General features: G+C 44.0%; 1 protein-coding gene across 2 annotated transcripts in view; it reads right to left on the bottom strand.

Annotated features, from left to right (window-relative positions):
- Positions 1-21,907, bottom strand: part of SNAP25 (synaptosome associated protein 25) — a 92,918-nt gene extending 71,011 nt beyond the window's left edge. For both annotated transcript variants that reach the window (XM_048842584.2, XM_048842585.2), the window contains exon 1: positions 21,748-21,907. The gene's annotated coding sequence lies outside the window, so the exon portion shown is untranslated. The remainder of the gene's footprint in view (positions 1-21,747) is intronic.
- Between the last annotated feature and the right edge of the window lie 4,458 nt (positions 21,908-26,365).

Raw genomic sequence — 26,365 nt, forward strand, 5'->3', positions numbered from 1 at the left:
GGACAAGATGATTTCTTGAGGTCCCTTCCAACCCTGATATTTTATGATTCTAAATACATGTGTTAGCCTCTAAGGTGCCACAAGGACTCCTCATTGTTTTTATTGGTACAGACTAACACGGCTACCCCTCTGAAACCTGTATATATTGTGTCATACATTGTCCCACCTGTCAGAGGAAATGGAGATGGTTAACTTCTTCTCCCATTTGTATTTTATGGGATAGTCAATAGGATAAATCAAGGAGTTCAGCCACTTGCATACGTTACCCACAAAATGTTTCTGGCTAGCATACTTTTTAAGTTGCACTTCACATGGGGTGTTATTTGTGGCCTGCCAACAATTCCCCAGCTCCTTCATAATTTTGAGTCAAAGCTGATTGTAAAAAGGACCTTGCTCTGTTGGCAGCTGGTATTTATCATGAAGATATGTGAAGGAGGCTAAAACTGTCTGTTCAATAATATCTTTTATGATTAACATCCCTTGGTTAGCCAGGTGGTTTTTGAGCTATAAGTAAATTTTAATCAGGTATTATTCTAATCAACCTAAATTTTAAGTGCAGACCAGGCCTCGTTGTGCTGTGATCTTCCTTTTGGAGATCTCTTAGTGATGCTAAACCTCCTGCAAGACATGGTATAATCTTAACAGGTAAATCATCATCCTCAATATCTTTTCTTGTTCAGGGTGCTACTCTGGTGGCCGTGTCTCAAGTGACTATTGCTATTTTTGCAGAATAGGGCTTGGCATCCTCATTTGGGAGAATATGACCAAGATACCTTCCTGCAATTGCAATATTATTTTTAATGGCATCATCTGATGACTCTAAATAATGCTCGATTCACATCCCTTGTGTTTTTTTGCTTCCAGTGAAGGTTCTAGTGCATAAGTTTGCTGGTAGGTAGGTTTGTAGAAACAGCAAATTTTAAGTGACCATTGGAGAATATTCCTGGACAGCAAATTTGGAATTTGTAACTGTAAACGGTTCCACTCATGGCCTTAATGCCCCCTGACTTTAGTGCATGGCATTGCAGGGGGGTTGCCGCTAACACCCCCTGCTGATTGCTTCTTTGGCTCTGATGGCCTATTTCTGTCCATGAGTTAGCCTTCCAGCTAAGTCACATCTTGTTCTAACCCCTTCCAGATAACAGAAGTCTAACCAAAAGTTCACACAAATAAAGGGTCTTTCATCCCCTTGGACTCCTCTTCAGCCCACTCTCTGGGCTCAGTTCCCAGCCCCTTCTGGGCTCTGGGATAGAGCCCTGACTGTCTCAGCCCCACTTTCGCATTCTGCTCCAGGGTCTTCCACAGGAATCCAGGCACCTCCCTGTGGTTCCTTCTCAACTTCCTTCTGTGTTTTCGTAAGTCTTTTTTATTAGGAGGCCCAGACCCTCACCATACTAACACCTGACCTCCTCACTCCCTCCTCGTCAGGCAGGGATACTGTTAATTGTGGCACGAGTGGAGCTGATTGAACAGTGCTGGGGGAGCCCCAGGCCTCTGGCCCCTAAAAGGGGAAGGCCACACTGTTACAGTAACAAGGAGCTTTTGCACCAGCAACCTGATTCTAAGAGTTACTGTCATCCAATCAGGGAACCGAAACATGTCATGTGAACTTTCATGTACCATTAAAACTAGGCAACACAGCTCGAATTTTGAATATGTGCAATGGACAATCTGAGGACCAAAAAATATTTGCAGAAATTACTCAGCAAATAACTTTGACTAACAAGTAAGTCTGAGAAAATCATGATCTGGTGGCATGAACCAGAATAGAGGGGAAAATTCACCACATAAACGTTTCACTCCTAATTATTCTCCCACTTCGACAGCTGAGTCATGCCTTAAGTATCTCTCTTCAGATGGTCATGTGGTTACTGAGTTGCTGATAAGCAAATTGGCTAACTCACCCCCTGCTTAATACTTCTTCTTAACAGCTGATTAATCAGGAGTGATTCATTCATATTCAGCCATTTCAGAATGATATCCTGAGCAACTTCTCATGCAGACATGAAGGCAGGAATCCTGGCTGCACTGAAGTCAATGGCAACCCCCCATTGACTCCAACAGAGTCGGGGTTTCACCTGAAGTGTGTAATCAAACTTTTTTTTTCTGCCTCCTTCAGGTCAATGTATGTATGTATTTATGCATTTTTGGGGCCAGATCCTCAGCTGGTGTTCACCAGGATAGCTCCCTTGACTTCAGTGGTTTTGCACGGATGTGTGCTGGTACTGAGGATCTGGCCCTTTGTGTGTGAGTGTGAGTATATGTGTAGAATTATTCTCAGTGCACTTGTAATTACTCCTTTTACAGTACACATCCCAGGTACATACTGAGCTTTCTTTATAAAGGAGGAGCAACTCCACAGACTGTCTTTTGTTCTTGCACCTTGAGCGAAAACTACTCGATCACCACCTGTACGTTTTTCCTTTTCTTCTGTCTGTTTTTTTGTAAACTAAATGGGTCAGATCCTCAGCTGGTATAAATTGGTGTAGCTCCTTTGGCTGCAATGTAACTACACTGAATTACGCCACCTGAGGAGCTGGCCCTAAATACTGAGTCATAATGAAAAAATATCTACTGCTTTTTAAAAAATTGTGTGTGTATGTTCTGACGGCATGCGAGTCCAGCAGTATATCTCACTAAGACATGGAGGAGGTCACCTGGCTGTGAGAGCGGACTTGGAAATATACCTCTGGCTGATGGAAAATGGGTACAATTTGTTCCTAGTCTTCCAACTGCCAAAGCCCACTGGCTGAGCAAAATGCAAGCGCTCTTAGCACATGTGCATTGGTATTTGGGACTGAGACAAGGGATATGATGTTCACGGAGGGAAAAAAGAACATCCATTATCTCTTATAGATAGGAGTAAACCTATTATACAAATACCATCCATTTTATTAAAAGTAACATAGAGTACTTCAATCCTGGTTGTTACTATAAAGCCAGGTTCTAATACCCTTACTCATATGAGGTGGCATTTAACTCCACAAGTAACACCACTCATTAACTACTCAATGGAGATACTATTCAATGTGAATAAAGTCATCATAATCTGACCCATAATGATCATGGTGAGCCATTTAGTTACTACTAGAGCAGGTGAAAATTTTAAAACTCATCGAAATGATTGAAAATACTGCCTTGACAAAAATCAAAATGTTTGCCAAACTATTTGTTTCTTCAAAATGCCTCCATTTTGATAAAAATACAAAATGAAAAAAACTGGTGTTTTTTTCTTGTTTCCCCTTTTCCAGTGGAAAATAAATGACAAGAGTTCTCCCACTCCCCACTTTCTCTCACTTTTATTTATTTTTTCCACTGAAAACAAGACAAACAAGGAGAGAGAAAATATTGTTTTTTCCTGCCAAAATGAAATGTTTGGAATTTTTGCTGGAAAAAAAGGAAACAATCATTTTGCATTTTGCATTGAAAAATGAACAATTTCTTGAAAAAAAATGAATGATTTCTTTTTTAATTCATCATGAAATAGTTACCTTTTTTCAGCCAGCTCGAATTACTGCTAATCAATTGCTCTTGATTCTCAGCGTTGCTGTGAAATTAATTCTTAGCGAGACAACTTACTAACAGGTTTGAAACAAACTGCCAGCATCCCAGGCCTATCTTCCTTATCACAGCTGACTGGAACTTAAAGGCTGCAAAGGAACCTGCATTGGAAGATTGTCAATCCCTTCCGACTCGGAATGTTGCCAAGCCCGTTCACAGTAAGCGGATTTTGGCTTCTTTCTTTGTGTAATTGCTCTATTGTGCCTATGTTTGCTTGTTGATTGTTTTGGGGTGTTTCCCAGGGGGTGGAAGGGAGGACTTTCGCTTTTTTAAAAATTATATTTTTAATTTCCCGCTGGAGAGTGTGATTGGCTCTCAGTTGTGCAATCCTCTTCTCTGTGCATGAGCACACTGCTAATAAAGAGTTTAAAAGCCTACTTGGGGTTTGATTTTTCCTTTTGCTTTCGGGGTTGCTGCCTTGCTTACTTCAGCCACATGGGACTGTGGCACGAGGCACTAGGGGCGCTGGTTTGTGGTTTGGGTGTTCCAGGGAGGTTTGTGGCTTGGGTTACGGGGCAGGGGGGAGAGGGAGAAGTGACACTGTTGCACAGTTAGTCACACAAATAGTCTTTAACAGCCTGGAAGTCAGAGTCACAAGGTCTCTACTAAACATAATCTTCCAAATAGCTATCATCTTCTCTAATGGAATGACACTGTGAGTAACTGCTTACCAGCGCAGCTTTATGTGATCAACTCTATTCTATGCTTTTTATAATACTTTTTATTCTCCTTCATTTTGTGTCATGGTTTCCACTGAAGCAACACTTTAATTCACAGCCTTTTCCCAAAAGACATCCAGGATTCTGTACAGATATCTATGTATGTATCCTCTGAAATAACGACAGGTTTCAGAGTAGCAGCCGTGTTAGTCTGTATTCGCAAAAAGAAAAGGAGGACTTATGGCACCTTAGAGACTAACCAATTTATTTAAGCATAAGCTTCCGTGAGCTACAGCTCCCTTAAGCTTATGCTCAAATAAATTGGTTTGTCTCTAAGGTGCCACAAGTACTCCTTTCCTTTGAAATATAATTCTTTTCCCAAATAGATACCATCTTATTTGCTTGTTCAGTTAAAGAAAAAGTCCAGTCTTTCCCTTGTGACAATTACAAATGGTGACTTGCTTTGATTTCCTGACTGAGAGCTGCATAGGAAATGTGCATTTCCAAGGAGTAGATGTCAATATTTACCACTTCACTCACCGGTGTCTCTCTCTGTCTTAAAGAAACAGCTACGCTGCTATTATACAATGACTGTACTCTGCAAACATTGGCTTCCTGCAGACATCCATGTATATCTAAGTTGGTTCTAGCTGTGCCAAAAACTAATGGCACAAGGGGCTAATTCACAGATGGGGAAACTTGATGTCATGCAGTCGTGTAGCTGTATTTTGTTTAAATCTGCCAACTATGCTGTAGTTTATGCCTTTAGGCATAGCCCTGAGCGAGGGGTGATCTATACTCTGCACCATCCCACAAGTAGCCTCAAGAGGCATAGCGCTTCCGAGACACCTCTCAGAGTCTTCTCATTATACTAACAAATCCATCTGGTTGGGTAGAAGCAACACACAGTGTCTTTGTTCACATTTGTTAGTAAGGATATAAGAATATCAAAAGTCAAACGGGTAAACAAACCCCAAAATTCTATTTCAGGCAAATATACAGGCCTGAATGCTATATTGCCATCTCTAACAGAGCAGTGGGGAATCTTTGTGTTGACAGATGCATAGCCCTGTGGAGATCATGTTTAGCAGAAAGGCCTTGGGACTCAGCCCTAAACCTTACAGAGCCTACAAGGCAAAGGAAGAGAAATTCTGGAAGCAGTGAGAGTTTACAAGCATCTGCCCAATTAGGACTCCCTGTTGGTCAGTGCACTGGCCAGTTTAGGAAGCCATTCTCAAGGCCACCTTCATCCTACCAGGCCACAAAAATGCTTTGCAAAGCTAAATGCCCAAAAAAACACCCACTGAAATCAACAGGAATCCTTCTATTGACATCAGTGGGAGTTGGACCACACCCCTTTGAAGAGAGAGTAGATATTTTTAGGAATATGGCTGAGTGATGGTGACCCCAGATTATGTTGCTGAGCTAAAGCAGAGGACTCTGATTAAACCAGAATTGAAGCTAAAATCAGACCCAATGGGAGAGAGCCCTGTACACCCTAATAGATTAACACCTTTTAGAGGCTCCACTGCCAGAAATTCAAGTACTAAAGATTATTTTTACGAAGTATACATAGCACCTAATTTTTTGGAACAATATCAGTTTGCTAAAGCAAATTATCCTGGGCCCTATTAGAATAATATTAATTGAAGGGTATAGTGTTGCAACTTCAGTGAACAGGCTGGATTATGGTAATCTAGTGCCCTGGAATCTCCCTGAACAAGATACTCAGGAAATGTACCAAAACCCAGAAAACATGGAGAGGATTGTATGGGCAGTGGATGGAAGGGAAAAAAAAAACAAGCAAAGGGAATGTGATGGTTGCTCTGAACAAGAGTCACAACCATCTGCTTTCACTGGAATAGGACACAGTGACCAAGAAATGCAACAGCTGAATTTGGAAGGAAAGAACTATTGCACAGCCAAAACATTGTACATCTCTGACTCAGACAAGAGAAAGCACTTCATGTTATCAGTAAAAATGTTCTCTGGCACCAGTGACAACACTGGTTTGTTCCTCAGTGAACGGATCAAAGTCATCTCCAAACCTTCTAAAAAGAATCACTGAAAAATGCAGACTTATGTATTGCATCAGGGACAAAAGTGGCACTATTTAATAGACTTTGATCCCAAACAGGTAGCACCAGACACTTCCATGTAGAGGGAGAGGAATTCACGGGGAGAGATGGCTACATTCATTATGGACAGACTGTCAAACTTGTGGTTCAGATACTGTCATGGCACTCTCAAGACTGATCATTTGAAAAATGGATAAACAGACAGCGTCACTGGAGGCAGATGATCCAGCATCAGAGCTCCATAAATGTGCATTCTACCTTAAAGATACGGCAAGAATGTACTCGTGCCTTTCCCAGGAGAAAATAATCCAGTTTCAAACCTCTTGTAATGCCAACCCACACAGTGACGTTGGTAATGGGGATCAAACCAGGGACCTCTGGAGCTAAATGACGCATTTTCTTAGCCAAGGCTGTAGCAGGCTAATCAATTTCTGGGGGGTGACAGAGTGCCTCTCCAAGCAAGCAGGGGTTACCTCTAAAAATGAACAGCTTATATATGTACCTTATCAGACATTAAGTACTGATTCCTGCAAGCATCCTTATGGAACTCCCAGTGAAGTCCATGGGAGTTCTGAGTGGCAGACAGATTACATACTTGTGTCCAAAAAAAGGAGGTTTTGGAAAATTTCCCTGGAATATTTTTGTTACAAATGGAACATGCATGCACCAAACAGCAGGATAGCCCCAGCCTCCAAATTTGTGGATCCAGCTGATTGCATCTGCCAAAATAGGCATGCACAGATTTGGGTCTGTACGTAGTCACATGCAAAAGCAAACTAGATAGGTGGGCTTCCAGCTGCTCATTCTGCATGTCCAGATCCAGGTTATGTAGATCCAAATGGGATGCATCTCTAATTCTGCATGCAAAGCAATGGGTAAACCAATTAAGAGGTGGGTTTGGTGTTGGCTAAAAATTTGGCTAAAATTTTTTACTCAGGATATATGGCAAGTTACTCTAGAAGGGAAAAAGGCCAAAATGAATAATAATTAAAAAAAACCTACCAAGCAAAACAATATACAAAATTTAACCACAGTAACCTAGGAAGTTTGTAACCCAAACACTACTCCTTATTTAACCATAGGTCCAAGAGTAATTTAAACACAGAAGCCAGGTTGCTAGCAACCAACAAAACACTAGCCATTAGAAACTATATTCATAACATACAACTAGTAATTGTCATCGCGCATGCATTGTATGTAGTGGGAGCAATTAGCATGTAAAGATACAGTCAGCACAAGAAGATTTCTTTGTCCTTGTCTCTTGCTGTTTACAATCTGGACTCCTTGCTAGATGATTGGGAGATGAACAATAAGACTTTGAGGTGGGATTTTCAGAATTTCTCAGAACTCGCCTGGGTGGCATGGATCAGCGTTGACATCAAACTCACCATCAGTACCCGGCCTGGGATGGGGAAACTAATGATCCAACCAGCAGACCAAATTCAGTGATGAATGCTGGTCATGTGCCACATTGTGCATACGCTAAGGGCAGGTCTTCACTACCTGCTGGATCGGTGGGTAGTGATCGATCTATTGGGGATCGATTTATCTCATTTCGTCTAGATGTGATAAATCGATTCCTGAGCATGCTCCCCATCCACTCCGGAACTCCAGCTCACGAGAGGCGGAAGCGGAGTCGACGGGGGAGCGGCAGTGGACGACTCACCACCATCCTCCCGGCCAGGTAAGTCGACCTAAGATACGCCAACTTCAGCTACGCTATTCGTGTAGCTGAAGTTGCGTATCTTAGGTCGACACCCACCCCCGTGTTGATCAGAGCTAAGAAGTGCTGGCCTAACTCTGCTCCTGTTAAAGCCAATGGGAATTTGATTGCAATGGAAACAGAGTTAGACCAATACTGAGTGCTTTGAAAATCTTGCCTTTAATCACTATAGCAGCAACATTCTTCCCATGTTCTTTCTCTCAGTCCCATGGTGCTGTGCAATGAGATGTCTCTTCTAGCTGTTTCTCTCAGTTAAAGAGAGAGCTTCTGAAAGCTACCTTTTTTTTGTAGGAGAACTGGGCAATACAAGAAAAGCCTCAGGAGGACATTTTGAGAAACACCAAAGAATAACAGGACTCCAGAATCAACTTGGTAAGGAAGAATGTAATGATCAAGGTAATGGATGGTGCAGAGAAGAGCAGTGGGGTTAAATAAAGCATAGGAGTGGATCTGAAGAAGAAATGGAAGGTAACATGGAAGAATGAATCCTGGGGCAACCAGAGAGGTCAGTGCCTAATCCATGGAACAAAGGAACCATGACAAAAGGATCTTCTGTATGTGAAAAATGAGCAGAGAGGATGTCAGAGAGAAATAGAGTAATCAAGACAGAAGCGGAATGAATTGCTGACGTTCAGTACATTAGAGGAGAGAGCCAGTACATCAAACATCTAGCCAAGAGAGAAGGAAAGTCCAGTAGCTCGCTCTCAAGTACAACATGCAAGTCCACCATCTACCAGTTGAGATGGAAGGTGTGACTTGGCATAAGGAGTGTATTTTGGAAAAGATCAGGAGAATACTTTTTCTAACCATCTGAAAAGGAGCAGCATAAAAAAAACAGCTTAATTTCCTCCTCCAGAAGTAATTAACAAAAAAAATCTAGACTACCAAACATCATTTCCACCTCCCACAGCCTACATCCAAGATGCAAGATCCTCTAACATAGGTAACAAGTTTATTAAAATTACAAATAATATCATGGCATGTACAATGTAACACAATTAACTGTCAACAATGATGACATTTTTATAGACTTTTAAATCTATGGGTAAAACAGGAAGGCGGGGGTCATACCCAATCAAACCAAGCCCAACCCAACCATAAGAATGACTGCAATTCATAGAACTAACAAAGCTGAGTCAATTTGTCACCAGACTCATTTGGTTGTACAGTGTGTCCCCATTTGCTACCCTTCATCTGCTTGTGCCTTTACACTGCAAGGCCCACAGGGCAGGGATTGTCTTTTCTATGAACAGCACCAAACACAATGGGGCCCCTGATCCTATTTGGAACTGTTGGGTGCTACCACACCATCAGTGCTTACTACTATCCCAGCGACGTGGTCTGGAGAAAAGAGTACAGGGTTGAGATTCAGGCACTCCTGAATTGTACTACAGGTTCTGCCACTTAAACACCCTATGGCCTTGGAAAGTCACTGCACCTCTTGTCTCAGTTTCCCTATCTGTAAAATAGGAGCAATCCTAGTAACGGTACCTCACAGGGCCACTGGAAGGATTAGTTGGTTAACATCTGGACAGTGCTTTGATCATATAAAAATGCTGTATATTATTATTTACATTTCTCCCCTTGGATCCATGAGTCCTTCTCTTCTTATGTGTGTGGCTCCCTCACTGACATCAACAGGAGTAAAGCACTGTGCAAAAGAGGGTAGCTTTTTGCCTTACGTTTTCAAGAAACAAAAGGGGCACAGAGCTGATGCCCTCTGAGAACCTGAAGTGCCACTAGCCTGTTCTATAACACATTGCCATCTGCCAGGCTGCTTAATATACTAGCATTAAATGCCCCAGGGGCTAATCTGGCCATTCAGGTACTACAGTAATGAACATCCACTTCACTGTCCATGCAGCCCTTTTGCCTTTTTAGTCATTAACCTGTTAAATAGCTTTGTGTAGCGTTATCACATTCAGCAAATGATTTTCAGAACAGATGCATGACCTGTGCAAGTTACTACCTGCTCCCAGAACAACCACCTCATAGTATTAAGAACAGTCAATCATGGAGAAACGAACAACTAGAAGATCTGATGACTGCAAAATCCTCTGCTAATAAAGAAAATAACTTTAAAGATGCACTGAGCTGTCCCTACTGTGTTACGTTAAAGAAGTTGTCTATATAGCATTTTAAATTATACTCAGCACATTCTCAAAGCCTTAAAGGTTTTTTTCCCCACTGTCTTTTCCCTGATGTACTCGTCTCAAAAATGTACTAAATTGACAGGACTCCCCAACAAAAGCTACCACATCTGAGAGCCATCCAGTCTGTTTTTAATATACCCTCTTATGATAGGAGACAGAAATGTTTTTCAGCCAGGGCAGAAGTGGGTGGCAGAACCCAAGAAAATGTTTCTTAATGCTAAAGAGACAAGGTGGGTGAGGTGCTGTCTTTCATCGGACCAACTTCTTAAAAGTAAAGATTTAAAAGAAATCCCTGAAAAGGCTGTGCAGGGACCATGTGTATATTTCAATCATTTTCATACAGGCGAGCAAATAGTGGGAACTTTTTCTGGTGGATATTTGCTGCAATTCAATAGTGGATTTTGATTTGTGTTCACACACCTTTTAGGTTTGCTTTCTGAGAGCCTTCAAACATTGGCATGTCATGTTTATGAATACTTGCAGAAAGTAAATGTTAAGCTCAAATGCTCACAGAAAGAAAATTCCAAGTTGTATATTCAACTGCAGTGTTCTCAATTTGGAATTTGCACTCTGTCAGTTAGTCAGGGCTGGATCCATAGGTCCTGATTCTGTTCTTACACACATGGGTTTTAACACCCTTGTAACTCCGTTTACATTAGTGGCATTACTCCTGATATATACCAGAGTGAGATCAGAATCAGACCCATACATGGTTCATCCTATTTTTCCCTTCCCCCATTAATTTTTACTTGTGCTACCATAAATATAATACATTCCTAGCAGTGTTTAATAAAAATACTTTGTCTTGCTATTTCACCTATCAACATTTTCAAAAGCGGCTAAGTATTCTGGGTGTCTCAACTTTTGGATGCCCAACTTGAGACAATTTAAAGGGGCCAGATTTTCAGAGGACATGTAAGCTGCACTTTCTGAAAATCAGTCCCCTTTAAAATGTCTCAAGTAGGGTGTCAAAAAGGGAGGCACCCAAAACAAAATCACTTTTTGAAAATGTAGGCCATTATTCTCATATTTACAGATGCAGGAAATGAGGCTCAGAGAGTCAAAGTAATTTGTCCGAGGTCACACGCAACTAGCCTGTGGCAGACCCAGATCTGAATTTAGATTTCCTGAGTGCCAGTCTTATGCCTTAATCACTAGACTAGGGTTCCTATAACAAAATAGTTGGTACACGTGGGCCCAAATTTATTTTAATAGCAATTTTGTTGCCTGCATTTCCTTCAAGAACACACTATTGCAAAGAGAGATGTTTGTGTCTAATAAATTAAGAACAAAATATCACTGTTCATATGATTTGTAATATACTGGATAGTCCAAGAACCAAACTCTGAGCTTTGACAGATGTCGGGTATATTTCTGAAGTACTCTCACCAGCTGATCAAGTTCAATGCCCTGCTTTCTGAAGAAAGGATCTTATCCTATTTGCCTTTGAAGTAATAGGCAAAATTCTTACCGATAGGAATGAAAGCAGGACTGGACCTAAAATATTAATACTGACAAAAAACAAGGCAAAGCAGAATACAAATTAATCCTGCAGATGCAACTAAAACATTTTTCAGGAAACAGTTTGCAGCAGCTTTCCTTTAAAAGAGGTTAAGTATATGAGCAACATTTGCATATGATGTACCTTAACCCTTGAGTCTGTTGGGATACACATGGCATATAGCAGGTAAAAAGGCATGTATTTGTTTAATTTACAGTAGAAATCCATAACGTTCAATTTTTTTTGTTTTAAAACATCTATGAATAGTCATTCAGTTTTTGACAGTTCAGGTCTGTTCAGATAGATTTCTACTGTAGGTTAAGCAAACACATATTATAAGCAGAACGATAAATTGGCATTATAAACTGTGATTTCCTTGTCGGGGGGGAGGGAAGGAATTAAAACAAGCAATTCACCTATTCTACAAATGATTGATTTATTTGTATGAGAACAAATAAAATGGCATGTTTGGGAACACTCATATCACAACCCATAGAAACATTCCCCAGAATTTCTTCTAATTTAAAAGTATTTCAGATCCACAAACATTATAAAGAATGGTAGTACTGACAGCCTTTAGAACACATCCCACTCTGATATCTAGGAGCCTGATCCAAAGCCCACTGATGCCCACAGCGGTGTTTCTGTTGACTTCTGTGGGCTTTGGGTCAGACTCTGTGAGAATTGAAGGTCTACACCATCCCTCACGAAGCACTCAGCACTTTGCAGAATCAGGCTATTATGGTATTAGATTAAAGCAATCAGCATAGAATTACAAATATGCCCTAGCAAATGCTCTGTAGCATACTTGTTAAAATATATGAAGTGCTTTTGTAGTGTTTTTAGCTGTAATATGCACCTCCCTGTTAATTGGTAGGTTTTTGAGCAAGAAATGGCAAATCATGCATTAATGTAAAAAATCACATATGTGAAACGTCCTTCTGTAATCATGGGCTAGAAAACACAATTTTGTTATTAGCAATTACACAGAACTATGATAATTATAATATTGCCTCTACCAGTATATTTAGGGCACCATAATTTTGCCATATTAAAACACAAGGAAAACTATAATTATAAAAATATACATATAAAGTATCAGTTCCCTTGCTTCCTGTTAGAAATGTATTCAATGATTCATTTTTTCTACTTTAGCCCACCAAGAGCTGAGTCACGCTGCTGGTAGAATGAGAAATGGTGGGAGTTAAAGGGTTAAATGTATTTTTTTAAAAGATCTGGTAATGTGGCAGCGATATGGACTGCAGTTGAGAAGATATTTGTCAAATATCCTTGATAAAGAAAAAAAGGCAAAACTGAAGATTAGACCGGACTAATAAACTGACAAGGAAAGACACCATAAGGAATCAAAATGCATTACCCTTTCTAGAGGAACAGATTTACTTGTATATGCATGTATTTATAGAGTACTAGGGCCAGATTCTTGTCTCTGATTCTGACTTTCTGAACATTTGGGTAAATCCAGCGGCATCAGCTGAAACTCAGATGGATTCACATCAGTAACTGAGAACTGAATCTGGCTCATCGCTGTTAACCTCATTAAAAGGTTCTGCTGATATCATATACCACAAGACTGCAGCAGACCCCAAAACTGAATTATAATCTTATTAAATCATCATCACTATTTATAAGAAATATAAACTTTTTCAAATCTTTCTGTTAAAGAATAATATTTGAAACTTCAACTTCATGAAAATGTTAATGCAAAAAGAGTAGGATTTTAGGACCAGATTTTTAAAGGTATATAGGTGCTCAACTCCCAAGGAAATACCTTGAAAAGTCTGGGCCTCCAAGCCTATGACTAAACTGCCAATTCATTTAAAACTCAACAGCAGCTGTTGACTGAAAAATAATGTTGTGGCCAGACTGCAGATTAATCTGAGCTCCTTTAAGCTACCCTAGCGGAGGATCTGGCCCAATAACTAACCATAGCTTGAAACAATAATAAAAGAATAACCGAAAACCTAAGTGCTTCCCAAGTACGTGGCCAGAATAACCAGTTTGGTCAAAGCCAAATGAGCATTCAGCTTCCAAAGGAACAGTGAAACATCCATGATTAATTACTTTGTGCCTCTTTTTTTCATTTGGATTAGAATCCAACCTCCTTTCTTGCATAAAATGAGATACCATATCTATCGTTACCAACGAAGAAAAGCTAGAAAGCTTTAATAAATGTTATTCTTTTTAGGACTACAGCATAACAATACATTTCAGATGACGCATACACAGATCATTCTTTTGGCCCTTTTAAAATTTAAATTGCTAAAATGTGCAACAAAGCCCTGTTGTAAAGATGAATGGTGTGCCTAGTTTCCATTGGGATAATGTATTCAATCAGTAAATGCTGCACTTGGGAATGGTATCTTTTTGATACCTGTCCATCCCCTGCTCTCATCATTAATAAGTCAAAATCTTGATGGCCTTATCATTTAGGACCTCATCCAAAGTCCACTGAAGTCAATGGGAGTCTTTCCAATTATTGCAATATGCTTTGGATCAGGCCCCTAGTACACTGCAAAATCTCTTCTCTCTTTAGACCATCGACTTAAAGCTCCCTTGACATTTGAACTCATATTTGACATTTCATTATAATGTCCATTGATCCCTATTTGATTATTCGCAAAAAGAAAAGGAGTACTTGTGGCACCTTAGAGACTAACCAATTTATTTGAGCATGAGCTTTCGTGAGCTACAGCTCACTTCATCAGATGCATACCGTGGAAACTGCAGCAGACTTTATATACACACAGAGATCATGAAACAATACCTCCTCCCACCCCACTGTCCTGCTGGTAATAGCTTATCTAAAGTGATCATCAAGTTGGGCCATTTCCAGCACAAATCCAGGTTTTCTCACCCTCCACCCCCCCCCCCCCACACAAACTCACTCTCCTGCTGGTAACCAGCAGGACAGTGGGGTGGGAGGAGGTATTGCTTCATGATCTCTGTGTGTATATAAAGTCTGCTGCAGTTTCCACGGTATGCATCCGATGAAGTGAGCTGTAGCTCACGAAAGCTCATGCTCAAATAAATTGGTTAGTCTCTAAGGTGCCACAAGTCCTCCTTTTCTTTTTGCGAATACAGACTAACACGGCTGTTACTCTGAAACCTATTTGATTATTGTTGCAGACAGCCATGCTCACGACTGAAAAGGTGATTAGGAAATTAACATCATTACATTCTTCAGGCCAAAATAGAGTTCCATTCCAAAATGCTAAAGGAAAGTGGCAAAGACAAAGAAAAAACTTTAAAACGGACATTTAAAAATGCTTTAGGATAAGAAAGGAGACAAAAATAGCACTGATAATGCAAGGGGTCCTGCCATCTTAGCTATGGAGAATGGCTACCATCATCCAAGATCAGGAGAGGGCCAGTAACTTCCAGTCCTATAAATTTAACTCAGCTATGGAGGAAAATGCTAGAAACAACGAGACAGGACAGGGCAAGGTATGGAAAGTTGTGGTCCGATTAAGTATAGACTTCACAAAAAGAAGAACACGAGTAAGTACTTTGGGATAAAGGAACAAGCGGGAGTTGGTGGGATAAAGCTATGAATATAATGGATGTGAACGTTAGGAAGGCTCTTGCTGCAGTGCAATGCAGCAGCTTCAACTGCAAGGCCAATAAGTAAGAAACAGAAGGTTATGAAACGTGGGGGCGCTTTGGGGTGATATCAGTTAGGGATGAAAGGAAGGTGGCTACAGATGGATGAGTGCTTTGCTAAGCTATGCTTTTGACAATTTCTGGCCATGGAAGATGACACCTGACTGCTTAAGAGTAGGCATGCTAGCTCTAGTGTCCCCAGCGGGGTGTGCATTTCAGCAGTGGGTGAAGCAATGAGTCTTGTACATACATTTCTATTCTTAGTGTAGATCCAGAGTCACTCTGCTGACAACTGCGGAGTTACACCAATGAGAATCTGGAGTGACTGAGTGGGAGGTATCTAGTCCGCTATCTTTAGAGCAGCTCATAAATCTTTAAGATGAAAGATGCTTTATGACAGTAATATTGCTATTATTACGTGTGTTACACTGCTGGTAAGGTGTTCCTTTAAAAAGGTTTTTAAGATAAAGTAGAGATAGACACTAAAAGAATGTTGGTGATCTCTCTAGTGAATAAAGTGTCTAGCCCTGTACTCCTGTGTGGCCAACAATTCACTGATCTGAATGGGAATTGTGCCCAGGCAAATACTGCAGCATCAGGCCCAAAGGGAATCGGTTACAAATAACAGAAATAAGGCCCCGACACAGCAAAGCACTTAAGCACATGCTTAATTTTAGCATACTCTTAGTTCAAAGGATTTAAAGACGTGCTTGAAGTTAATAATGTGCTCAAGTGTTTTGCTAAATCAGGGATTAAATGGTCAAGGAGCAACTATTTTATATAATATTACAGAGGACTAAGGCAGAAATTCAACTGAAAATATTTAGAGGGGTACAACTGCTAAATAAGAGGTGTGGGCTAAACTAATTAGCTGCATAGCATCTTCTTTCTCTGAAATGTCTTATGTTCCTGGGCTCAGCTGGAAGAGAAATGATTAACAAATTGTAAAAAAAAATTTCCAGTCCTAAGTTGGTTCTATAAGAATTGACCCTGCTCCCACTGAAATTAATGGCAAACTTCCCATTGACCTCCATGGCGCAGGATCAGACCCTGAAAGATGTTTTAATTAAAAGGGAGCCATAGTCCTAGTTACTACGCACTGGGTGCACCTTATCAGTAAAAATAAAATAGTCTATTAAAATTTTTCATCTTTTTTTATAGAGAGAGATTTTATTTTCTACAGGCTGATCTATGCACAGTTTTTGTATCACTTTATACCTATATTGGTGAAGAACCAGTTCAAGAGGTACAACCCCTTAGTGTGGATGCAGTTTTACTAGTATAAAGGTGCTTATATTGATATAGCTGATTCCCCTAAATTTAGATATAGTTAAAGCAGCACAAAAGCTGCATGTAGACCAGGCTTAATTTGCCTTAACAATACCGTGTTACAGGCTGGATCCAAAGCTCATTTAAGTCAGTGCGAGACTTTCTATTGACTTCGAAAGGCTTTAGATCAAGTCCTTATGGCTTAAACCTACAGCTGCATGTTGACTCTCATTTGTAGGGAAGCCCCTCTGAAAAAATAAATCAGTTCTTTTTCTTGTTAAAGAGAAAGTCCTCAGGGTGATATTTTCGAGAGGACTCAGCATTGGACTAGCTCTGCCCCCACTGAAATTAATGGTAAAACTCCCAGTGGCAACCGCCTTAGGCTAATACTAAGCACTTTTGAAAAGCCCACCCTTATATCTGCTCCAGTTGACACAGTAAGTTAAATAATATTGATCTGATTTCTTCAAAGTGCTAGGCCCCTACAGTTCTCATGGAGTTCAATGGGAGCTGCAAACAGAGTTCAGGACCTTTGAAACATGTAGCCATCTATTCCTTTTTTTTTGGATGTGTGTCTGTCGTCCCTTTACAAACTGATTCTCCCGAGTCATCTTAGTCATTGAACATGCAGGGAATGTCCTCCTGGCTGACCTCTGTCTGCACTATGCAGAGGTACCAAAAGAAAAAAAAAAGCTTCATTCTAATTTTCACAGCCCGCATCTCTTGGCAATGGGATGGGACATTGTGGAACTCTATTTTGGCAGCTGTGTCTTTTAAAGATGGACTGCAAGAGTCCCTTGAAATTCCAGAAACGATGCTCTCTTGTCTCTGATTAAATAATAAGACCATCTGTCTGTATCGTAACTCTCATATTTTACCCACCCCACAAACCACCACCCCCCATTTGATTTAGATCCGCATTGATACTAGTATTTTGTGTTCTGAAGAAATTCCTTCCCCTAATGTCACAAAAAGAGGTTGCCAAGTATTTGGGACGAGGCAGGCAGAAGGAGAGATTGCCCACTCCCCAGCCCCGCACACTTCTACTGCAGCATCTTCTTCCTTCTCAGTTAATGCACTTGATCTTAGGAGTCTGGGGTTTCTTTAAAGACACGCAGTACTACTGAAAGATTTTCCAGCCATTTTTTTCTAGCACCTGGCAAAGTATTTTGAAATATGATTCGGGCACAAAAAGACAGGAAAAGCAGCTGGTGGGACACTGCGGAAGGGTGTTAGAACCAGTTTGTGGACTTCAAGAATAACCCAGCCTGGGACTGGATTCCTGACCCTCTTCAGAGAGGCAACACTTTCGTTTCTCCCTTCCCGTTCTTCTCTCTCTCCTAACTCCTTTTGCCTTTCCTGTTCTCCTTCTTTTGCTCATTTTTACTCCGTTTCTCTCCGTTGATCGGTGTGTTCCCCGCTAAGCACACTGCGGTCTCATCCTCCCCTCCCTGGCAGTCACACATATCCGATGGCCCCTGAACAGACTTTCTGGACTCCCAGCCCTTGCCAGGAAGGGGCTTCCATCATGTCATTCTACCCTGCCAACCACAGCTCCCAGCTAGTCACAGTGCCAGTGAAGGACGAAACTGCCCCCATGTCAGCACTGAAATTTGAGCCACATTTTCTACCTCTGGCACTGGCCAGCAGGGAAAAATTACAGTGCTTAATTTGTAACGAAAGAGGTCCCCAGGCTCAAGCAATTAGGTTCAGGGGCTCAAGCAATTTTTTTTACTTTCATAACAGAGGTGGCAAGCCCAGAGATGCAGGGGCTATGAACTGCCAACCAGAGGTGCTGGGGGGGGGGGAGGGCTATGAACTGCCAAGCCCAGATGTGCCAGGGCTCAGCCCTGCTGGCACAAATTAAGCCCTGGAAAATTACCTTCCCTGCAAGGCACTGGCAAAGCAACACTCCTCCCTCACCCTTTGGTAGGTACGTTTCCAAGCCCTGCCTGCTCTGCATAAAACCAGGCTGGAGCATGTCCAGCCTAGAGGGGAGAGCAAAGCCGATGGTCCTGTTAATGCCAGTGCCACCCACCCAGTGCAGGCAGCTGACAGAACCCAGCCAGGACGTGGGCAGTTTCCTGCCAGATCCTGCATTTGTCCAAAGGCTGGAGCAAGCCCAGGGTAAGAAGGGGAGGGGGCTCTCCTTGCCTCCTAGCAGCGCTCTTTGATCTCCCACATCGCCAGCGTAGCCTGCCCAGTGCCGGGTTTACAATGGCACCCGTGACGCCACAGAGCCGGGCCCATGCTCAGAAGGGGCCTCGGCCTGTTCTGCTTCCACTGCAGTCCAAGACCCCACCAGCCCACTGAGTCCCCCTCCACTTGGTCCTCTTGGCCTGCCCGCTGGCCAAGGGCTCCTCTTCTCCCCCTGACCCCACCCGCCGGCTTCTCTCTGCCTCCTGACAGGACCCCAGTGCACCTCCAGCTCCAGGCAATCTCCGCTTCCCACCCTCTGGGGGGGCCCGCCTGTCTCCCTGGAGCTGAGCCACCTGGGAGTGGTGCAGAAGCCTGGCCAGTCTCAGCCAATTTGGGGAGGCAGTGTGGGGGGCTTGGCTGGGCTCCTCCAGGCAAGTGGGTTCTGAGGGAGCTCAGCCAGGATGCTGGGCATAGCGAGTCTGTGGGGACTCTGGCCATAGGGAATCCCTATGGGGGCTCTGGCCATAGGGAGTCTGTGGGGGCTCTGGCCATAGAGGAGCGGGGTCCAGTGTTGGGCAGGCAGCTGTGTGGTGCAGCATGGGCTCACCCCCGGGGGGAAGGGGCAGGCTGGCAGCACAGGGCCAGGCAGGCCATTGTGCGTCTGGCAACTGCCGGTTTGTAAATAGTGCCCTTGCACTGGGCTGGGGGAAGCGGGGCCGCCCCTGCCATGCCATGCCCCTGGCTGGCCTCACTCCGGGGACTGACCCCCACCCACGCCATGTTCCATTGCCCCCATGGGGACCCACAGATATGTTTGGTGCTAAGCCCACAAAAGGTTAATCTGGCCCTGAGCCTGCCTGACAGCTGCAACTGACTGTAAAGAGGCTGGGGAGCGTGATGAACATGGGATCAAGGGCGCTGGAATAATTGGGGGGGGGGGGGGGGGCAGTGCTGAGAGCCATTGAACCAAACTGCAAACCTTGCATATGATGGAAACCACTTCAAGCAAGGGGGTGCGGCAGCCCCCCTAGTTCCAGCACCTCTGCCTGGGATGGTGGCTTTCTCCTGGTGGCCTCCCCCCGCTCAGCCAGTCTCTGATCCCCCCCCCAGGAGATTGCATCCACCCCTGCAGGAGTCCAGGCAACGTGACGTGCAGTACACAGCAGCCCGGGGGGAGCGGGAGAGAGAGAGACGCTCCCCGAGCGTGCCCTTAAAAACGTGACCGTCCCCGCCCCCTGCCACTGCAGAGCCCCCCCCCCCCCCCCCCCCCGTCCCTCCCACGCGCCGGGAGCCGACCCAGCCGCGCGCTGCCCCGGGAAGCGGCCCGGAAACGTGGGGCCCAGCCGCGCGCCGGGAGCTGTCCTCGGAGAGCAGCCCTAGGAAGTTTAACCGGCGTCGCGCACCCGCGGCTTTCGCCTGCCCTGCGGAGAAGCCCCCTTGCTTAGCCCCCCGCCCCCCCGCCCTTGCAAAGTTACCCACGTCCCTTGCAACGGGCCTGGGGCTCTGCCCCCCCCCCCCCCCGCGGGTTTGGGCTGCAGCCACCCCAGCCAATGCCCGGGCAGGCCAGCAAATAGGTTACATAAGCTGGCACGCTTTGCTCGCCGAGCTCTGCAGTGCCCAGGCACCGGGCCACAGGGTGCAGCTTGGACTCCCCCCTTCCCCTCCTTCGGGGCGCGCGTGTGTGTGTGTGTGTGGGGGGGGGAATGCATATTTCAATGGGCGCCCTCGCGCCTCGAACAAGACAATGGATCTGCCCCAGCGCTCCCGTGTGGGAGGGACTCTGGCTCTGCAGCAGCCCAAAGGCTCCCGTGCGGGCATGGGGCTGAGGACCCCCCCTCAGTGAACCTGCAGCGAGCGGCTCTCCCGGAAAGGGGGCGAACAGCCCGGGGTGTCTCGGTCAGATCCCCACGGGCAGGTGCACAGCCCCCAGGCCCGCGGGGAGGCCACCGCGGGTGGCTCACGGACGAGCCCCTCCCGAGCTGTTACCTCAGTGTCCCGCCTCCCCGTGTGTTAGAGCCGCAGGACACAGGGGAACCGGGGACATTGGCAAACCACAACTACTGCCCGGTCCCTGGTTCGAACCCCGGATTAGCCATTCACGCCGTTCAGTGCAGGAGTGCACCAAGGACAAGCGAACAGCCCGGAGTCACACGCGTGGGCGCGCACACCCATGTGTGATGCCCCCCCCCCCCCGGGCACGGCTCGGCATGCCTGCCCCTGTGTGGGGAGGAAGGCAGGTCCTGCTGGATTCAGAAGGGGGGCGGGAAAGGGGGCGTGGGGTGGCGAAGGGGGTGGAGGAAGGGAAACTGGCGAGCAGTTGATTTGGGCAAACGGATCAGTTGCGGGGCTGCTGGCGGCAGAGGAAGGTATAAATAAGATCCGGACGGGCACATTCCTCTCCCCCCCCCCCCCCCCAAAGCCTGGAGCTGTAGAGGTGGGTGTGGACGGGCGGGTGAGCCCCCCCCCAGCACTTTGCAGCGTATGTCACAGGGACGCTGCTCCCTTTGCACCCCGCCAGCGCTGCCCCCCAGCGCCGCACCGGTGCCCCCCCATCCCCCCCGGCCCCAGCCAGCGCCGCTGTCCCAGGTGCTGAGCTGCACAGACCGGCCTCTGCCGCTCTCCGAGGTGCTGAACCCGGCTCTGCGGCTGCGGGCGAGCGCCGCTGTCCCCGGTGCGGACCCCCACGCTGCTGCCCTGTGCACAGGGCGGCCGACCGGGGATGGAGGCTGCTGACCCCAGGGAAACAGAGGCGCAACCTCCTCCTTATTCCCCAAGGGGTTGGGGGAAGGGGGGTTAATGCAACGGCTATTTGTTCTCCTGTCCCCCCCCAGTGCAGAAAAGCCAGCTCCATAGCCCCTTGGGTGCCACAATCAATCCCAGGAAAACGGGGCTTTACACATCGCTCCCCGCCCCCTCCGGCGGTCAGAAATAACCTGGTGTGGAGGTTACCGCTCTCCTCCCAGCCTGCAGCGGCTCTGCCCTGCCCCCGTGCCTGGGGCTCCAGGCAGGAGACAAAGGGCTCTGTCCAGGCGCACTCCCCTACCTTGGCTTCCGCGGAGTCCGGTGTAGGCAGCCCGGCGGCGGCTGGGAGGGAAGGACAGTCGCTCCTGACCTCCCCAAGCCTCCTTCTTCAATGGATCCGGAGCTGTGCCCTCATCAAAGATGGCCGTCCCTTCCGACGTCAGCAGCTTTTAATAGACATCTATCAGGGGGTGGGGGGAGGAGAGGAAGCGGGGCGGGGTGGGGGAAGGGGGGGGGCTGAGAGTAGTCTGTGAGAGCCTGAGTCGTCAGATGCTTGCTACTGCACTGCAATCCTTTGCATTTCCCCTCCAGTGAGTAACAAGAGACGCCAGAGACAACTGGCCCCAGAATTAGCTCAGCAGCCATGTGATGATGGGCTGTGATCATCCATGTGCAGCATGCAGCCGCTGGTCTTCTGGGGGGGGAGGGGAGGGTGTGATTGTGTGTACGTGTGTGAGCGGCGGGGGGAGGGGGGGTTGCTGAGCGAAGCTTTGCTTTAATCATTTTTTGGGAGGGGGAGGGCAGAGAGAGAATGCAGTAGTGATTTGTTTTCGCCAAAGGGGTGGTCCGAAGAGGGTATCCCTGTGAAGTCTCTGGTACTCCATATATGGCCAATCTACGTGGGCTGCTATTTTTGTGTGTGATTTCTTCTTCTTCTTCTTTTTCAGATCATCATGTCAGGGGGGGTCTCTGTGTATTAATCTGATCATGTTTTCCCCTCAGAGCAAAACCAACCAAATAACCAGATTTAAAGACACAGGGCATGGTTGATCGTTTGGGGGGTGGGGAGACATCATCGATTAAAACAAACCCACCCCCAGCAGGGATAAAAACGGTTCCAAGAGAAACAAGGTATTATTTATTATTCATTAATGGAATGATCATTTCAGAGCACATCCTATTTGGAACAACTCTCTTATTTAATTTGAATTTTAAAAGTGGAAATCAAAATGCAGAGTCCTGTGGTTTCATACAAAATGTTGGCTGATTTTAAATGAAGTACTAGGGTCTACCTCATGCCATAGACTATAGTGCCAATTTTATTCTATACAGATTTATGTGTTCTCTTATGGAACCATCCAGACCTACAATTAAAACAAATATAAGACAAGAGGCTTCATTAATTTCCCAGTCTCAGACATTCTTGTAACCAGAAACGATTTGGTAACTACTCAGGGCACACATTAAATCCTGACACTCAATTCACAGGCTTTTAAAAATGAAGTGTGGATAATACGAGTCAAAATGTATTTCCCAGATTAGGGATAATTCTAGCCTAATCAAGTTTATTTGGCATGGCAGGGAAAACCCAGAGAGAGACTAAATGTCATGCAGCTGTATTTGCAGCTCCTGTTATGGTTGTTTGGTGGAGTGAGTAGGAGAGAAGGGAAATGTGGGTGATTTCTCCTCCCATGCTGTGTTGTGCCCCACAGAGAAACGTGATTGTCGGTCGTGCCTGGCAATCACAGCAGCTCGTACCCCCTCCCACAAAAATATGTCCTTGTTTAAATAAGACATCAAAAGTTTGCTAATTATACCACAAAGAATTTCTCAGACAAGAGGGGCTCTCTGATACATTATAGTATCCAGTAGTCTATGCACATGAAAGACTTCAGGAAAGGAAACAATCGGTCAGGTTTAAGGTTTGTAAGAATATCATATAAATATATTATGACTGTGTAGATCTCAGGTATCTAGTTAAGACACTTGGAAAAATATTCCTTTTAAAACTAATTAATAAGAAGCTTTATTAACATCAATGCCAGTTTTGAAAAGCAACCCATTTGCCATCCAGGTCGTGTTTGTATTAACATTATCCATTGTTTTGATTAGATAAAGATTCCAGATGTCTAGATAAAATCCAGAATGTCAAAAATCCAGAGTCTGCAGGTACATTTATGATGGGTTGTAAATTATCAATACAAATCTAAAGTAAAAAAAAATAATTAAACAGTCTATTAGACAGGCACTTGGAAATGAAATTTGATTTCCAATAGAGCAATGCTAATCATTATGAATAATGCACAATAATTAACAATAAAGAGGTGAAACAAAAGACAAGTTATAAACTGCTGCTTTGCTTAGGTCAGTAGCACTGCAAAATCCTGGCTGGTTTTGGATTCATTCCAAAGAATGCCTTTGAGGAGCATTACAGCCCATTACAATTAAACCCTGGATGAATTTGGTCCATTATAACAAAAGTTGGGGGAGGGGGCACGGAAACAGTGCTGATAGCAACATAAAATTCAGTGTGATAAAAACGAAGAAGCTCCAACAGCAGACTTTGTGACATAGGGGAAAGGAAGGGGAAATCCATACAAAATGTGCAAAAAGTGAGCTGTCCCAGATGGGGAGTATCATTATGCAGACAAAAACATTACTACAAGATCAATTGTAAGAAAATTGGATTGGGATATAAAATGAGCTTTCAAGCCCCACTGCACCACACACATATTTTAATAAAACAAAGTGGGACCAAATGATTGAATAGACCATGAACAATGGCCAGTAGTCCTAATGAGAGTAACTATCTATCTTGTGTTTATGTCTAAAGTTATATGGGTAAGGGATACATTGTATATTGTTCACAAAGGTGGAATAATCTGTTCTGAGAGATACAAGGAGGCAGCCTTTTGCAGCCAACCACTAAGAATTCTATTGAAAGAAATGCTACTAAGCAATTTTTAGTTGCTTCAGGAGCACTCTTATGATACTTGGTTTTCAAAAAAATGAACAAGTGGGATGCATACCAGTTTATCACCTCTTTATGATATTCATTTAATAATAAGTAGGAGAATGGATGGAAACAAGGCCTAAAAACAAGGTGGCAGGAGAGACCAAGATAAGAACCAAAATTTGGTCTAAGAAAGATTCAGCTCCTTCCTCATTATTCAGGAAAAGATTCAACAAGCTGAACAGCTAGTACGTGCAGGCACAATCCATGAGTAGTGAGAAAATGAACCTGCTTTGGTGGATGCAAATGTCCATTATATTACCAGGATGCCTACGTTACTGTCAGTGAGTCTACTGAGGATATTGAATGCAGAACCTGGAGCACACTGTTAGTGTGAAAACCACTTTTGTTTCATACATAACACAAAGCTTTCACATATCACGCAAGAAATCAGAAAGATTTTTGGTTTTAGATAGTGAAAGTTTTCCAGCTGGTAAAAAGAACAAAACAAATAAACTTTCTCCTCACCTGCAGCCTCCAAAAATACTTCTGTGTTGCAAGGGCATGCTGGGTAGAATTTTTAACAAGGAGGTTTTATAGTTTGTGTGTCTGTGTGTATATACCAGTGCTCATAAGACCTGATCCAGAGCCCAAGGATAGATGCCCAAATTTTCCAAGACGAGGAATTTTTGAAATGACATAAACAAATATCCTGTTTATTGATTTATTTATTTATGCTTGAAAATATATAGGCTGGTAATAGATTCTCCTGACTTACTTGCCAAGAAAGAGACACAGTTTTTCTCCGTTTGAATGTGAATTTTCACAGTGTATTTGAATGTTTGAAGACACACAGGCTACCAGTTTCCAAACCTGGGTGCATAAAATTATGCATCTAAATACATGTTTTGGCACCTCTATGGAAGTGACCTACTTTTCAGAGCTGCTAAGCAATAGGAGCTGTCAGTGCTCTGAAAATTGAGACATTTTTATTTAGGTAACTCAGAGACTGCCTTAGGTGCTTAACTTTATACATCCATATTTGAACATTTTGCCTACACCGAGTAATGTTTGTGAAAGAATAGCCATTCAACTCCCCTTATTTTTAACTGTCTCATCAATATGATGAACCACTTACGTTTGTTTTGTGCCTGATTATTAGAGGAGCTGAGCATTACCATGGGAGATGTGAGTGATCACTACATCTCAGGATCGAGATCTTTATGTCTAATTTATAGCCACTTTGTATCTTACACTGAATTTGGCTGAGAGACATAAATGAGAGAGGCAAGTGCCTACTGCAGGCTGTATTTGATTAAATTTTCAGCCCTGACTAGATCTGAGCTGCATTGTTTTTACACCTTCGGGATATACAGATATAGAACAACATAGTAAAACCATATTTTTAAAGAGTGAATCTGTGATTCAACCCAACTCATTTGCATGCCCAAGGTTCAATTCAACTTTATTTGGTGAAGATATAAAAGAGATTTAAAATGAAAATTCTAATGTATGGTCTGATCTAATGCCCAATGAAATCAGTGGAGAGATTTCCATTGACTTTCCTGGACACTAGCTAGAGAGAGGAAGGACACTCTAGTAGCTAGGGCACTAGCTTAGGACTTGGGAGACCCTGGTTCAAGTCCCTGCTCTGTCATGGACTTCTTGTGTGACCTTGGGCAAATCACTTAGCCTCTTGGTGCCTCAGTCCTCCATCTGTAAAGTACACTGCCCTCCCTCCCAGGGGTGTTGTAAGAGTACATTAAAGATTTTGAGGCGTTCCGATACTATGGTAGTGAGGACTACATAAATCCCTGAAATAGACGGATAGTTCTGGTCCCTAGTCTTGCCATCCTTACTCAGGCAAAGCTTCCAAAGACTTGCATGGGAGATATGTGCTCAAACGAACTGTAGGATTAGGACCTTAACTACAACACCACTGCTAAGATAATTTCAATATGGAAGA

The sequence above is a fragment of the Caretta caretta genome, chromosome 3 (assembly GCF_965140235.1).
Source record: "Caretta caretta isolate rCarCar2 chromosome 3, rCarCar1.hap1, whole genome shotgun sequence".
NCBI lineage: Eukaryota > Metazoa > Chordata > Testudines > Cheloniidae > Caretta > Caretta caretta.